A 16,776-nucleotide genomic window follows, 5' to 3' on the forward strand; every position below is an offset into this window, starting at 1 on the left:
TTTACTGGTATGTGCAAGGGGAAATGCCATTTATTTGATAACAACATAAGTAATGCCAAAGAGAGAGTACTCACTTTCAGTCCTTTGAAATTCAAGTGGATATGCTGTATTTTCAGAATGTTACATTCCATGACATCATAATGCCCTAAATTACCATCTGTGGAATGTCATTTAATTTCCTCTAATGTAATGGAGTTATGCAGAGGCCTCGAAGAACCTGGAGAAAACTATGGATCATCTTCCCGCAAAAATGCACGATGGCAGACACAAACACAATGGGTTCTAAGATTCTGGAAGCCCATTCATAGTCCCCTTGCATCTGAACCATAGATTAAGACTTTTTATCTAAAGGAAGTGATAGATGTGTGAAGAAAGAAAGGGAAAGAAGGTTAACTAGGAAAGGGACAGTAAGATTCTTGCCAGGAATGGAACGAACCTGACATCACACACTCTTCAAATGAGATGAGAAAGTATTTTTTGATATTTTAAAGGCTCAGCCTAATAGGCACTTTCTTTGTAAATCACAATCACGGTCATCTTCCTCCTTCTTCTCTGAATTTGTAAGGATGAATTAGTTACTATTACAGACACTGGGCTTTAGAACTAAGGGAGAAGTAGGTTAAACTCAGTTCTACCTTTTACTAACTCTGTGTTTCTATCCTATCCTTAATACGTGATGTCCTCATTCTAAATTCTGCTTAATAATACTTCGCTCATAGAGTGGCTGTGTTTGATCTTCTGCTGCTTTGTACCAGAATGGTCACAGCAGGGGTAAATATTGAAATATTTTCAAAACAGCTGGCAAAGCCTGCTACCCTTCAGATGAACCTCCTCCAACACACACACACACACACACACACACACACACACACACACACACACCCTCTTGCAACCCCAGCCCTGACCAGTGCACCCAGAAGCCCCCAGACCTTCCCATAAGTTATGGTTGATGTCCCTTCTGACTGTCCAGTGCCTAGCCAGACAGATTGCTAAGTGTCTTGAATACCATCCCTGAGAAGATACGGTATTCAGTAAGTATCAGTGTTTTTCCTTTCCCCATCCTTAGGTACTTTGCCTGTCCCTATTCATACTTATTATGGCTTGACCTACATGATAGCTGGGTGTGAGTCTTTTTCCCTCTCTAAGTTCAAACAAAATCAGGGACGGGTGGGTATCCCAAGCTTTCCAGCCCATGGCAGTTGCTCGACAAGTGTGTGTTGAATTTGTCAAAATATTCCTTTTACTATAAAGTATTCCAGCGTGATTACTGCAGTCATGAAAATGTTCTGGAAGATCAAGTCCTTTGGGTTTACTCGTAGCTGCTGAGAAGTCACAAACTAGGCAAATAGGATAATGTATTAAATCAAGGATTTAATGAGAGAAGGGTTGAATGCAGAGAGCAAGAAGCTGATGAGGGAGTTGGTAAGATTATTATCCGTGGTGACACTGGCTTTGAGGTTCACTTATAGCAAATCTTTAGCACCAGACTGTCCTATGTGCATCTACAGTGCGAAGTCCAGTTTTAACTGGAGATTTAGTTATTTTTTTAAATTTATTTTTATTTTTTTTAATATATGAAATTTATTGTCAAATTGGTTTCCATACAACACCCAGTGCTCATCCCAAAAGGTGCCCTCCTCAGTACCCATCACCCACCCTCCCTTCCCTCCCACCCCCCATCAACCCTCAGCTTGTTCTCAGTTTTTAAGAGTCTCTTATGCTTTGGCTCTCTCCCACTCTAACCTCTTTTTTTTTTTTTCTTCCCCTCCCCCATGGGTTTCTGTTAAGTTTCTCAGGATCCACATAAAAGTGAAAACATATGGTATCTGTCTTTCTCTGTATGGCTCATTTCACTTAGCATCACACTCTCCTTAACTGGAGATTTAAAGGCATTTTTTTAAAATTATTTTTTAATTTTTTTTTAATGTTTATTTTTATTTTTGAGACAGAGAGAGACAGCATGAACGGGGGAGGGGCAGAGAGAGAGGGAGACACAGAATTGGAAGCAGGCTCCAGGTTCTGAGCCATCAGCCCAGAGCCCGACGCGGGGCTGGAACTCACGGACCGCGAGATCGTGACCTGAGCTGAAGTCGGACGCTTAACCGACTGAGCCACCCAGGCGTCCCTTAAAGGCATTTTCTATGTCACCTAATTGCACGAATAACACTGTAAAGGAAACTTGCTAATCACATATTTCTAAAACAACAGAGAGGGAAAAATCAATGTGTAAGATGTGTTGATAATCCTGGTGAGTGAGCACCAGTTATAAACTTCAGCTGATTGTGGCTTCCATTTTATCATACACATGGCAATGTGCAAATTCATTCTCTTGGTTTTTCACCTATTTCTCACTCATAGAGGCTCAGCAAAGAAACGAATGAATACTCTGGTAGTTTAAAAAGGCGAGATGACCATATGCAATAACTAAGAGAGGAAAAAAGAATCAATAATTTCCTAACTATAAATCAAACAAAATGGAGATTGTCTGTATATTTTTCCCCTGGCAATTTCATGTTTGAAGTTGGTCTGGCTCCATTCTCTTTGATAGTGTTTTAAAAAATGTATTCAATCTATAAAACCTCAAAGTACATCTATCTACCAGGGGGCAACAGATTCCTGAAGCATATAGAAGATGATAAGTAGGACTAGAGAAAATCATTAGCTCTGTTTCCCTTATCACTTCAGGTTATATCAGGCTCAGTCCAAGAAGCTGAGTCCCTCAGTCCTGGGCAGGGCGAAAGGTCCAGAGATTTGCACAAAGTTCAGTTTCCCTCTTTCATTCAATTCAATCAAACACACAATTATTGACTGCCAATGTGTAAGGAACCGTGCTAAGCACCGCATAGGGATACAGGGATGGACTGGACTTGATTTCCCTCACAAGAAGCCTACAGTCCAGTAGGAAAGACAAAGGCAGCATATAAATGAGAGCAGCCCAAGAAAGGACATGCTAATGCCATCAAGCACCCCCAAGAGTGGCTGGAATACAGAGAAGAGAGAAATCGCTTCTGTTTGAAAGAATTGGGGAAAGTCTCATTTCAGACAGAATATTTAAACCAGGACTTGCAAAAGAGGTAGCATTCAGACACACAGAAATGAGGAAAACAGATATTTTAGAAGGAAGGAACAACATAATTAAAGATACTGAAATAGAAAAAACTTGTATGCATGTAGAGAGGAAGGAATATATCTAATTTTTGTGGGTGGTCAGGCAGTGAGAGAAGAGGATGGAAATACTATATTCTCTGCCGTATGGCCAAAGGGATGAGAGCTTCAGGGCCAGGTATTGGGCCTATTTTACAGAAAAGGAAAATTGAGCCACAGAGAGCTTTTCGAGTGCTCTGAGGGAATAGATCTAGTGAGTAACAGATCTGAGACCTAAAGCTTTAAAGCTCATATTCTTTCCGCCACATCCGCATGTCTACCACGGGCCTATCTTCCCCCAAGAACGGCTGAGTAAAACACAGACTCTCCTGGCCACTCCTTCCTTCTGCATCATGGCGGTTAGCTCCAAATCCAATGGACAGTATCTGACCTGGCCTTTGCAGCCACCAGAAATCTGTACCCCAGCTGAAGTCCCTGAGGCACTCGTGCTTTTGAAAATCTACTTGGATCATCTGGCCAATGGGATACCTTACTAGCCAGCATCCATCTATGCTAGCTATATCTCAGGATGCTTGAGGGAGACCGGAAGCATCGGGACAGAAATATTCCTGAATCTTACGAGCTTTGTCCAAGAAATTTAGTAAGCAAACAAAACGTATTTTACTAGAGAGAGATTATCTTCTCTGGTGTCAGTCTGATTCTGGTGAAACTTTGAGCCCTCAAAGATCAAGCTGTAAAACATGCTATGCTTCAGAATTTGAATTTTAGTAGAATGTAGTCACTGCAATGCACCTTAAGTTTTCTCAGTACAAAGCACCCAATGGAAACACTTCATACATTCCCTTAAGCACCAGACACTGTGACAAGTAATACCTGCTTTGAAGCCTAGCTTGCACATAGGGTCACTATTATTAACTATTCAGATTCTAAACCCCAGGCTGATCTTAATTACTGAGAAAGGACTGGAGAAGACACCAGCGTTTGCAACACACGGGACCTTACAGATCAAGAATACTCTCTTTGAGGGTTGTCTGCTAGTAATCTGGTAGATGGTAACCGATGAGCAAAACCATAAACTGGTGCTCCTCGTGTGTTTTGTAGTTCGGGGTATGTAATATTTCAGACTAACAGCTTATTGCGCATTTGTGTCACATTCTTTTACAAACCCACCTGGTAACCCCTATATACATAAGGAACCACACTCACCAGTTTCACATCAAGCAGCACGACTTTGGGCAAACAATTTAACTTCTCTGTCCCCAAACGTCCTCATCTCTAAAATGGTAATAATAACCAGTTGCCAGCCCTGATATAATGATTAAAGGGGATACTATGGGTAACACTTAAAAAAATGCCTAACACACATGGAAGTTGCTCATTAAACAGTCTGCTGTTGGTATCATTGTGATTGCCTAGTGTGTGTTAGTATAGATCACCTAAGTGTGATAGGTCCTCCTGCCAGAACATCCATTTCCCATTGGGATGCCTGTAATTTTGTGATTTTAGGGGACTGTACCCTGCCCAGTCAAGCAGTCGTGTAGCAACTTTAGAATAATAAGCTCCAAAATGAGAAACCTAGAATTTCATTCATTGTAACCATTAATCTCCTTACATTCACATCCCATAGATGAAAGGATTATCCCAAAGCAGGATCGATACTTGATTCATTCCACATCCTAGAATCTTCTGTAGAGCCTAGGAAGCCTGAGGCTGGAGGACAGGCATCAGCAAAATTTAAATTATTTCCTAAATCTTAAGCTTTAAGAGTTATCACGTTCTGCTCTAGGGATTGCTTTTCTCCCTCTGTCACTTAGTGGTTCGCAACCCCCCCCCCCAAAAAAAAACCCGTTTTCAATTTCTCTTTATTTCCAAATCAGAATAGTCACGATTATTGTTCTCTTAATGTGGATGTGAGAGCTTCTGCAAAAATAGCTGCCAAAAAGACTTTAAAAGATTTTATTCACTTTAATACACCATGACTAATTGGGGGGAAAACAGCAAACAACCACATTAGGATTGTGTCTGTAGGCCTGTAACCATTCACCGGCACACTGGCAACACATTAAGTGAAATGTTACTATATTGGGTAATGAGGAAAAAATTCCTTTGCTTGCTGGAAATCTCTATGGACGTAACTGTAAGGAGGAGCAAAGGGGAGTTTCTACTCATGCTTTCTGAGCTAAATAATATCATCCATCGCCTCTGAATACATTGTTGTTATTAAGGAAAAAAATACTAGAATCAGGAAGGGAGCCCTATGCCGCACTCCGTATTTTAAGGGTTTTCTCAGCCGTGGTGGTGGCACCTGGAAATTAGGAAGGGGGGGTTCTGGGTTGTATGTTTCCAGTGAAGAGAAGAGAAGTGTTCCACCTTTCGGGAAAAATGGAAGACATTTCTTAACACAAAATCAAAGGAGGTGAAACAAATTGTTATTAAAATAATCCTAGACGCAAGCCCTATAGAGAAAAACGAGGAAATGTCGGGGATGCCTTTGACTGCACGGAGATTCTAATGTATGGTAGAGAGAAACGTGAGTTTGAGATTCCGCAGGTGGCACTGGACACAGGGTGCTGGGCAAAGTATGTCGCCAGCAAGCTGATGTGTCCCTCTCTCCCCACAGGCTTCTGCCCTGTGTGGCCTGATGTGACTAATGAGACGTCTAGCCTTTCCTCTTAGAATCTGGTGAGAGATTTCCACTTCAGAGGCTCTTACCTGGAACTTTCTTTAGGGCCTAGGTCTGCCTCACACATGGGAGAAAGGCGTAGATGAGGGTTATAAAACAGGCCACACGCTTTTCGTCTCTAGTTTGTTTGATCTGTGAAGTAGAAATGCCAGTTGCTTTACTTGAAAGATTCCAGAGGCAAAGAAGAGTATTTAAAAAAAAAAAAAACAACAAACAAACAAAACCTGGCGTGTTTTCATTTGGTTGTTCTTGGGTAATTTTTTGTGCTCACAATTATATCGTGCCCGATGAGTTGTAGCTAGTACCTGTGTGATGGCTTTGCTGCTCTTGGAACGAGCTGGGTCCCTGGATTCCTTGACAGTGATTCTAGATCACAGGTTCTGTTTGCACATATAATTTTGAGAGTTTCCCAATTGAAAAGGGAATTAAAAGCCCCACAAATCTCCTTCCCCAAAGTATTGGCATAATGAATCCAACCACTACCCTATTATAATTTTCCAAGCATCTGTGTGGCCAAACAGCAAGCTACTAAACTTTACAAACTTTAGGTACCCCTATAAGCTGAACAGCTAATGTTTTCACAGAGGATTTAACGATTTTGTACTGGCCCGCCTATCTCCTAAAAGTATCACCTAGAGTGAATACTAATTCGGGAAACAGAATCAGTGAACAATCTATCATCTCTGGATTAGCAGTTCCTCCATTTATTAATCTGATGTAGTAGAAGCTTTATCCTTTTCTGCAGTTCCTTCCACACCTTGGCATGTCAGCATTTATGTCACGGAGAGTGTATCGAACCCAGGAAGTTATTGACCCATGCTTGACCTAAAGGAAGAAACTATTTGCTATAAGAATGTGGCAGATTTGGGGCGCCTGTGCGGTTCAGTGGGTTAAGTGACCGACTCCTGATTTCGGCTCAGGTCATGAACTCACGGTTTGTGAAGTTGAGTCTCACGTTGGGCTCCATGCTGACAGCATGGGATTCTCTCTTCCTCTCTCTCTGCTCCTACCCTGTTTGTTTTCTCCCTCCTTCTCTCTCTCTCTCACTCTCAAAATAAATTAAAAAATAAACATTAAAAAAAAGAATGTGGCAGATTTATCATAAGCCCTTTCCAAGAGGATTGTTTCTCCCGCTCATACCCGACACATAGCAATGAAAATTTAAAGCAAAGCTAAGGGAGCACAGCCACACTTAGACAAGTATCTCTTTGAATGAAACTTTGAACTGAAATGTACACCACTGGGTAGATATAGGGGTGGCCCACTGAGTTCAGGAGTGGACCCAGACTGTACACACAGAATCAGAGAGAATGGAGACTAAAAGTCCATGGATGTAGGATGCCTACGGATGTAGGATCATCACCTGCAACAGCGAGCTGGGGCAGGCATCCCTGCCAGTGAGCAGAGGCTGAAAATGCTTCGACCACTGCCCAGGACTGTGATCACTAGTTGGCTGGGGAGGAGGGAAGGAGCATAGCTACCAAACCTCGGCTCTAGATTTAAACTCTCTCAAACACGGGAAAAGAATCCCTAACAGTCCCATAAAAACCAGCTTCTCAATGGTTGGACCCAGGAGGACAAAAAAAGACAACTACAAGAAGTTGGGACAAGGAGAGGCGACCTTGAGGAAAGGGGAAAAAAATCAACAAGCAAAACAAGCAAAACAACAATAACCAAAGGAAAACTTCCACCTGAGATGAACTTGCAAACAAGAAGCGTAATATCATACCACAGTGAAAACAATCCACGCCAAAAATACGATAAGGACAAAGACATAGGTCCAATCCTACAGAAGAGGTGGAATTTGAATCGGACTTGTGGGAAGACATTCTGGGAAAGTAGAAAGGGAAGGGGCATTTCATGAGGAAGAACCACATAGGCGAAATCATGGAAGTGATTCAATGTGGAATTGTCCTGGCTTTCTAGGAGTTATTGGAGGGTTGATGAGAGAGGTTGGAAATTGTGGGAAAGGGAGACATGCTTTATATGTTGAGATGGGGCCAAACTATGGTGACGCCCTAGGGCCAGGAAGAGAAGTTAATGTGACTTGTGAACAACGGGAGCAGGGGAAGATGTGATGAAAGAGGTAGCAACATTGTGCAGGAAGGAATAGAGAGGGAATGGGGTAGTGGCCAGACCTTTCAGGAGGTGTTGAGGGTAGTTAAGATGTTACAGAATGATGTTTGTGCCATAATGATTCAAGAAAAATGGAAAGAGATGGTTTAAGGTAGATTCCATAAGTAACAGATTGGGTTAGCCACTGGGGATAAACAAGAGGGAAAATTTAAATATCTCAAGTCTGGGAGGCTGGTGCCACTAAAGCAACGGTGAAAATGAGAAAAGGCATTCCCTCGGGAATGAAGAAAAAAAAATCTAATTTAGTGATGCTGGTATTTCACATTCTTATTTTATTTTTAAGCATTCTCATTTTATTTTACTATAAGCAGGAAGATGAAGAAAACATGGGATGCCTTACTACCCATCATCAAGATTTAACAAATGTTTACATTTTAGCAAAATTGCATCAGATATTTTTAAAGAAATAAAGTGTTCCAGATGCAACTCCAGACCAACATCTCTATCTCATTTCCCTCTTTCTTCCCCCAGAGGCAACCACTATCCTCAACTGGGTGTTGTTATCCTTCAGCTGTGGAGGTTTTTATACTTTTCCTTTAATTGGATGCTCCTATAATATATACTACTGTTTTCTGTGCCTTACCAATTCACATAAAATCCTTCGGCATATTTCTTGCCATCTTTTTATTTCTTCTTTTCTCTCACTATTATGTTTTGAACACGTACTGATGTTGATACAGGTAGACCTAGTTTATTGATATATCATATTTGAAGGAGGTTAGATATACTGAAGGTCAGGCGAGAGATTAAAAATAGAGGTGCTGATTTGAAGCCTATAAACATACAGAGAATAACTGAACTGTGAGCACAGCTTTATTTTCCAGGAAGGACAAGGCATCCCCTAGACCCTGAGGTCTTGAGTGCAATGACCCTGTGTTACTTATCTTTGAAAGTCCCATAGCACCAATCATGATGCGATACTCCATGAACGTTGGCTAAATGAATGAATGGAGCTTTCTTCCCCCCTGCCCTTTTCTTGCTGTAAAGTCTGCGATGCACGGCTTGGAAAAAGGAAACCACAGGTGAATTTAAACTATAAGTGAACTTTATTAACTAGCACGGTATTTTTTTTCATAGAACCAACATTTTTAGATTGTGAGATTTCCCAATTAAAAAAAAACAACACAAAACAGATACCTTGCTCTTATTGCAACATCTAAGTACCTGGCTTGTACTTCTTATACTGGCTTGCACAATGCCTGGCTTGTACTTCTTCCTGGCAACAATCGAGGTGAGTGGCTGCAGTAACCTTTAAATGGGCCGTATGCTTCCAGCATGATACCAACACCTCCCCCTGCAGTTCTGACCCCCAGGCCAATTGTCAGTTACGACGGATTATTGCTTGCACGGTTGTTTTTCATACGGTAGGAAATATTTCAGTGTATTCTAGCCTCTGAGAAAGAGGGGAAAAAACAGAGAGGGACTGACAGGGCCCAGTGCTTCACACAAAGTTGGAGAGAACACATTTCTTTGCAAAAGTGAAGACTACATATCCTTAGATGTTCAAGACACAATGGTGCACACAAACAGCGTCTCCTGGTCAGGCAGTCTAGGTCACGGGGAACGGCACGTATTTATTTATTACATAAATATTAAATACGTCGATTCTATTGACATTTTGGTGAGCAATCCAACCCTCCCTCCTCAGATACTTTTAGAATATAATATTTTTTACATGAACTATAAAGAAAGGAGCTTCAGCTTTTCAGTATTTATTTTCACACAGTGTTCATCCCAATAGAAAACCCTCCCTAATAACCTGGAAACCTTCTCCTTCCTCCTCCTCCTCCTCCTCCTCCTCTTCTTCTTCTTCTTCTTTTTATGTTGTGTTTATTTTTGAGACAAAGAGCACAAGCAGGGGAGGGGCAGAGAGAGACGGAGGATCTGAAACGGGCTCTGCACTGACAGCAGAGAGCCTGACATGGGGCTCCTACAACTCACAAACCATGAGATCAGGACCTGAATGGAAGTCAGTCCACCCTCTTAATTTCCATTAAAAAATTAAAAGAGGGTTCCAGGAAACCCTCTTAATTTCCATTTTCTCTGTTAGACTGCCCAACAGGAGCAGTCATGACTCTAACAGAGCTTGTTATCAGCACATATGTTAATTCTAAAAACTGAAATTTGTATGATTTTGATTTAAATAAGAAAATATGGGAGTGGTTCATTTTTTTTAAATCTTTTTTCTTTTTTTTAACGTTTATTTATTTTTGAGACAGAGGGAGACAGAGCATGAACGGGGAAGGGTCAGAGAGAGGGAGACACAGAATCTGAAACAGGCTCCAGGCTCTGAGCTGTCAGCACAGAGCCCGATGCGGGGCTCGAACTCACGGACCGCGAGATCATGACCTGAGCCGAAGTCAGATGCTTAACCGACTGAGCCACCCAGGCGCCCTGGGAGTGGTTCATTTTAACGCTAGCTATGGCAGACTCCCCTCATCACATTGCCATCTTTAATGATGTGAGACGACTCTCTAATAACAATTTCTCAGTCAAAGGCAGCATAGGGTGTGATCCCCAGGAAAAGTCACTCTCGGACTTCAGGAGGACTCCCAGAGAAGCAGAACACTTCTGTCCTTGGGAGTCACCTTGGTACCCAATCCTCAAAGCTGGACAGAGTACAGCATTAGAAAAGGTGGTGGGGACCAGGAGGCATAAGGTGCTAAGTGGGGAGTCCTTGTGGCTGAAAATGATACTTTATTTGAGCTTTACTTCAATCTTCTGCTCAAATGAATTAAGTCCTTTCAGGTCCCTTTACATCAATAGATGGTTATTCTTATTAAGGAAAAATGGTCTTTGATTAGAGAGTAATTTTTTTCCAAGCTTAGAAGTGGAGGAGAAGCAGATTCTAAAAGCTGTACATCCCTCATCCCATGTTTATATGGGTTTATTTCCAGCCTTAACAGTTTCTTTCACTGCATTTTAAAGATATCTTGCCGTATTTCACATGTGCCAAACTGCCATGAAAATTAGTAAAATCTTGGGGCACCTGGGTGGCTCAGTCAGGTAAGTGCCCGACTTCGGGTCATGATCTAAGGGTTCGAGAGTTTTAGCCCTGTTTCGGGCTCTCTGCTGTCAGTATAGAACCTGCTTCAGATCCTCTGTCTCCCTCTCTCTGTCCCCACCCCTCTCATTCTCTCTCAAAAGTCAATAAACATTTCAAAATAAACTAATAAAATCTTCATACTTGGATAAAACAGCAGATAGCCACATCATTGAGAAACCAGGGGGAACTCTGTTTTCGGTGATTGTAAGGTTTACTCTTAAATATTTTTAAAAAGGCACTTGTTTTTGGGATTCAACTTAAATTTTGGTTCTTACAGAAACAAAAGATATCTTCAATTTTATAAGTGAATAGTTTTCCGTCTTCTCTCACCCTAGTAAGGGGATTCCTTCCCACTAAACTCCTAGGATGGCAAATTCTTGATTTTAAAAGGTACTTACTGATGAAATGAATGGTACATAATTATTTCAATAGTTAATGTATATGATGAGGAATTTTTGATTGGCATATTAATACAGAAACCCCCCCAGAAAGGTAGATACAAAAGATATTAAGAAGAACAATGGAAACAATGCACATGCATTGTTGACACTATCAATTAGCAAATTGCTGGGGCGCCTGGGTGGCGCAGTCGGTTAAGCGTCCGACTTCAGCCAGGTCACGATCTCGCGGTCCGTGAGTTCGAGCCCCGCGTCAGGCTCTGGGCTGATGGCTCGGAGCCTGGAGCCTGTTTCCGATTCTGTGTCTCCCTCTCTCTCTGCCCCTCCCCCGTTCGTGCTCTGTCTCTCTCTGTCCCAAAAATAAATAAAAAAAAAAACAAAACAAAACAAAAAAAAAAAAACAACAAAAAAAAACGTTTAAAAAAAAAAAATTAGCAAATTGCTTTGAGAACTTAATGCAGCCAGGGTGCCTGGGTGGCTTGGTCGGTTGAGCATCCGACTTCGGCTCAGGCCATGATCTCACGATTTGTGAGATCCAAGCCTCACATTGGGCTTGCTGCTGTCAGCCTGGAGCCCACTTGGATCTTTGTCCCCCTCTCTGTCTGCCCCTATCCCACCGCACTCCCTCCCCTGAAAATAAACTCTATGTTGACAGTGGATCTGGACGAAGGCTCTCTTTGCAGCTAGAAATGGCCCTTATAGGGGCATTTGGGTGGCTCAGTTGGTTAAGCCTCCAACTCTTGGTTTTGGTTCAAGTCATGATTTCACAGTTTGTGAGTTCGAGCCCCATATCAGGCTCTGCACTGGCAGCATGGAGCCTGCTTGGGATTCTCTCTCCCTCTCTCTGCCCCTCCCCACTTGTGCTCTTTTTCTGTCTCTCTCTCCCTCTTTCTCTCTCAAAAAAAAAAAAAAAAAAAAAAAGTAAGGAAAAGGAAATGCTCCTTGTATATGTGAAGAAATGCCCAGTAAGTATGGTACTAAATAAACGTGTAGTCTTGTATTCTTGTAATCTATGCCTCTGTGGAGTATTTTGGAGGTGTGACTACATATGCATACGATAAATAATTAACTTAAAATCCCTCATGTAAAAAAGAGCTCCTGAACTCTGTGCTTTGCTTACTGTGCTCTAACAATATTGTTCCCTTGATGAGACATATACACCAAGGTCATTCCAACTTAGGGGCTTTTGCATTTGCTGTTCCCTCTATGTAGAACGCTCTTCCCCTGGATAGATATTCCCATGGCTTTCAGTTCTTGGCTTTCAAATATAATGTCATCAGACAGGCCATCCCTGACAATCCTACCTCAAATAGGGCCTTTTCCTTCACTCTCTAACCCCACATCCTCCTCTAACTTTCAGCATAACACTAAGAGTATGCATTTATTTGTGCATTTGTTTATTGTCTGACTCTACCATGAGAAGTTAAGCTCCACTGATGCAAGGACAACACTTGTGATGTTCACTGCTGTGTAAACTCCCACCAACCAGAACTTTATCTCACATTTAGCAGATGCTCAATAAATACTTGTGAATGAACGAATGAAGCTGCCATTGTACATTACTTTTTAAAAATTTTATTTATTTTGAGGGAGGGAGAGAGAGAGAGAGAGAGGTGGGACAGAGAAGGAGAGGGAGAGAGAGAATCCCAAGTAGGCTCTGCACTGTCAGCACGGAGCCAGATGGGGAACTTGAACCCACGAACCATCAGATCATGACCTGGGCCAAAATCAAGAGTCAGACGCTTAACCGACTGAGTCACCCAGGCACCCCAACATTTTAAAAACAACTTTGCTTTATGTCCTTCAAAACAAAACATTTTAAAAGCTACATTTCCCCATGTGTGTAATACAGTGTCACACAATCCTTGAGGATGTGAATATTAATGTACTATTTTCATTTTATAAGCTACTAAAAAAGAACACATGTACCAGTCTCTGTATAGATTCTAATTTGATATAAACTATATACGTACACTGAATTCAATCTAAGAAAACAATTATTTCTCTTTTCAAATGGTTGTTCATTCTGACAGTGTATCCAGTATGTGCTCTAAACATGGATATTTAAAAGATATATTCCTTGAAGGACCCAGCTTTGTTCCATGTACTCACTAGAGGCTCAATAACTGTTAACTCTTGGTGAATTGTTGCCATGCAATTCTCCTGTAAAATCTCTCTAGTGGAAAAGAAAACAAAGCTCTACCTTGCTTTTAGCCCAGAAAAATGGTCTTCCCTAGTATAAACTCCCCAAATATATCTCAAGTTAACACACAAGTTCTACCCATAAAATAAACAAAGGATTGTTTTTCTACTAAAATGATTCTGTTTGCTGTAAAAGTAAATCAATGTTCATGCTGCTCCAGCAGGGGGGTGGGGAGGGAATAAATTATCCGATGTTTTTTTATGATTGCCATGCTGGTGCCTAAGCTGCATAGGATTCAGTAGCCTCAGCCCTGGTGAACTGTTGGCCGTCTTTGAGGCTAAGGAGTCAATACTGTGTCCTCATTAGAATTATCCTCATATATCTTCAACCCTTAATTCTACTAAAATGATCTCTAGCCTTCATACCCTAAAATGAGATCAATACCATAACATACCTCACCACCTCTTATAATGATGTGCCTACATATTCAAAATAATGGCAACATCCTAGTCTTAGAATATTTATCAAATTCTTCCTCAGTCACAGATAAACATTTAATGCTGTCTGAGGCAAGAAAGAAAAAAAATTAAATCTATGAATTATCTTTATTGATATTTTAAAAGTCTGATGGTCTACTGACTGAGCTATCCAGGCTTTTTCTCATTGATTAAAAAAAATTTTTTTTTAATGTTTATTTATTTTTGAGAGAGAGAAGGAGAGACAGAGCGTGAACAGAAGGCGGGGGGGGGGGGGGGGGAGCTGAAAGAGAGGGAGACGCAGATTCAGAAGCAGGCTCCAGGCTCCGAGCTGTCAGCACAGAGCCCGACATGGGGCTCGAACTCACAAACCGCGAGATCACGACCTGAGCTGAAGTTGGATGCTCAACCGACTGAGCCACCCAGGCGCCCTCACTGGTATTTTAAATCTAGAACTTATTCCTTGCTAACAACTAGTACCAACTGCTGATTATTAATCCAGGGTCTATTAGTAAAAATTACAATTATAACCCTTCAGATGTTTATATTTTATAAGAACATTAACACTATACAATATTTATATAAAATTTTACAAAGCTCTTTCACATACATTTCTCAAGCCATTTTCAGCCCACTATTTCATATGGTAACACGTTCTAACACATTTCTGTTTTCAGGAAGATGTGTGAATAGAGCTGTTATTAATTCATTATAAATTCAATTTTATTTATTTATATATTTACATTTATTGATTGCTTGATATCTTGTAGGCATTTGGCTAGGTGCTGGGGTTACTGAGAGGAGCAAGGTATGGGCCATGCCCTTTATAGTAATGGCTGTTTAGGTACAGAGAAAGTAAATGTATTTTTTCAGAGTGTCCAATATATTTGTGTGTACATGTTTTGTGTGTATGTATGTGTATCCATCAATATGCAAAATTATATACACATGTATTATATGTACTATATATGTATTATATGCATATATATATGTATATATGTATATATTATAGATTATACATATGTACCTCATCTGATCTCCCTACATAAGTCACTAGTTATACTCTGAACATACATAAATATTGAAGTTGAAATGGATGCTATAACTTTTAGGAAAATAAAAGTTTAATATGCAGATCTGTAGAAACATAGAAATATGTTCAAGTTTATAGCTGTGATGAAAAATTCATGACTTACAGAAATTGAGTAATATTTGGGGGAAAAGTGGCCTCTATATGGTAATCTGAAAGCTGAATTGTCCTTAAGAGTAGGAAGCAAACTATGTAGCTGATTTGAACTTCCTGTACCCAGTATCAGCTGGCCAGAGTTTAAAGATCTGCCTCTGGAGATACGAATCTTGAGGAGATTTTACTCATTTGAAATTCCCAGTGTAAAAGGTCAAGTCCTGGAACAGTGAAACAATTAAAGTCCCTAGGAACTGATTTCTCAAAGCAGAAACTACTTCTCTCAAAAACAACCACCACCATCACAAGGAAAACCCCACTAGCTCTGAGAGCAACGTCTTGTGCAAATGAAACCCTGGTCAGCCTCTGGAAAAAATAGGAGAGGTGGGAAAGAAACCAAAACAAACCGTATCTAATACTGTTTACAACTGACTTAGGGACAGCCCAGTCTAGAATAAATTCATCATCATCTTCATCAGAACCTCAGACAAACTTTATTTCAATACCAGATACTACATAACATACATTTTACACACAGTTTTGTCTAAAATTTCACTAAAGTTATAGAAAAGGTGAGATCATAGGGGCACCTGCGTGGCTCAATCGGTTAAGTGTCCAACTCTTGATTGTGGCTCAGGTCATAATCTCACGGTCATGAGGTTGAGCCCTGCATCAGGCTCTGTGCTGGGTGTGGAGACTGCATGGGATTCTCTCTCTCTCCCTCTCCCTCACCTGTCCCCACCTCTAAAAATAAAAAAAATAAAAAAGATGAGATCATCTATACATTTTCTTCCTTCCAAACTATTATCTTTCTGAGTTCCCATTTGGATTTACATTAAGCATTACTCAAGTACCAACTCAAGCCTTTACAATGGCCAGTATCCTATGTCTATAACTACCAAGCTCTTTTTCTCTCCATCTCTGCCCTTGAGATAACTTAAATAAAATTCAACCCAAAATTAATCTTTAGCATGTCATATAACTCTTCTAAGATGTCGCCACACCTGTCAGTTGAACAGTGGAATTTCGGCCAAATAATATTCAGATAAAGCAAGGATCTTTTCCTTCCCATAAGTCGCAATTTACCTTTCTCACTCTGGGTTCAGTAAGAGATTTAAGACCTAATATTCTTTTTTTTTTTTTAATTAAAAAAATTTTTTTTAACGTTTATTTATTTTTGAGACAGAGAGAGACAGAGCATTAACAGGGGAGGGGCAGAGAGAGAGGGAGACACAGAATCTGAAACAGGCTCCAGACTCTGAACTGTCAGCACAGAGCCCGATGCGGGACTCGAACTCACGGACCGCGAGATCATGACCTGAGCCGAAGTCGGATGCTTAACCGTCCGAGCCACCCAGGCGCCCCAAGACCTAATATTCTAAGACAGTCACACTCTTATGCATGTAGAATGACATTAATTGCATATCCCCTTGGGAGATTTAAGAAAACAATCACCCAAAACATGTTCATTGCTCTGTGTTTCAAATTCGGCACCAGGCTGGAAAAGATCTGGATTTATTCTATTCAAAATGTCCTTCTGGGGCGGTTTCCCCTCCAACTAGGGCTAACTAGTATCTACTAATCTTTTTTTTTTTTTTTTTTTTAA

The 16,776-nt window shown here is 40.8% G+C and overlaps 1 protein-coding gene across 4 annotated transcripts in view; it reads right to left on the bottom strand.

Moving 5' to 3' along the window:
• The window catches only part of GRIP1 (glutamate receptor interacting protein 1), a 683,162-nt gene that overhangs the window by 238,261 nt on the left and 428,125 nt on the right, over nucleotides 1-16,776 (bottom strand). The window contains exon 1 of one of the 4 annotated variants that reach the window (XM_049627401.1): nucleotides 75-118. The exons of the other annotated variants lie outside the window; for them this stretch is intronic. The gene's annotated coding sequence lies outside the window, so the exon portion shown is untranslated. Of the gene's footprint in view, nucleotides 1-74; nucleotides 119-16,776 lie in introns of those variants that run through there. 4 annotated transcript variants of the gene reach the window in all.

Source organism: Panthera uncia, chromosome B4 (genome assembly GCF_023721935.1).
Source record: "Panthera uncia isolate 11264 chromosome B4, Puncia_PCG_1.0, whole genome shotgun sequence".
NCBI classification, from domain to species: Eukaryota; Metazoa; Chordata; class Mammalia; order Carnivora; family Felidae; genus Panthera; species Panthera uncia.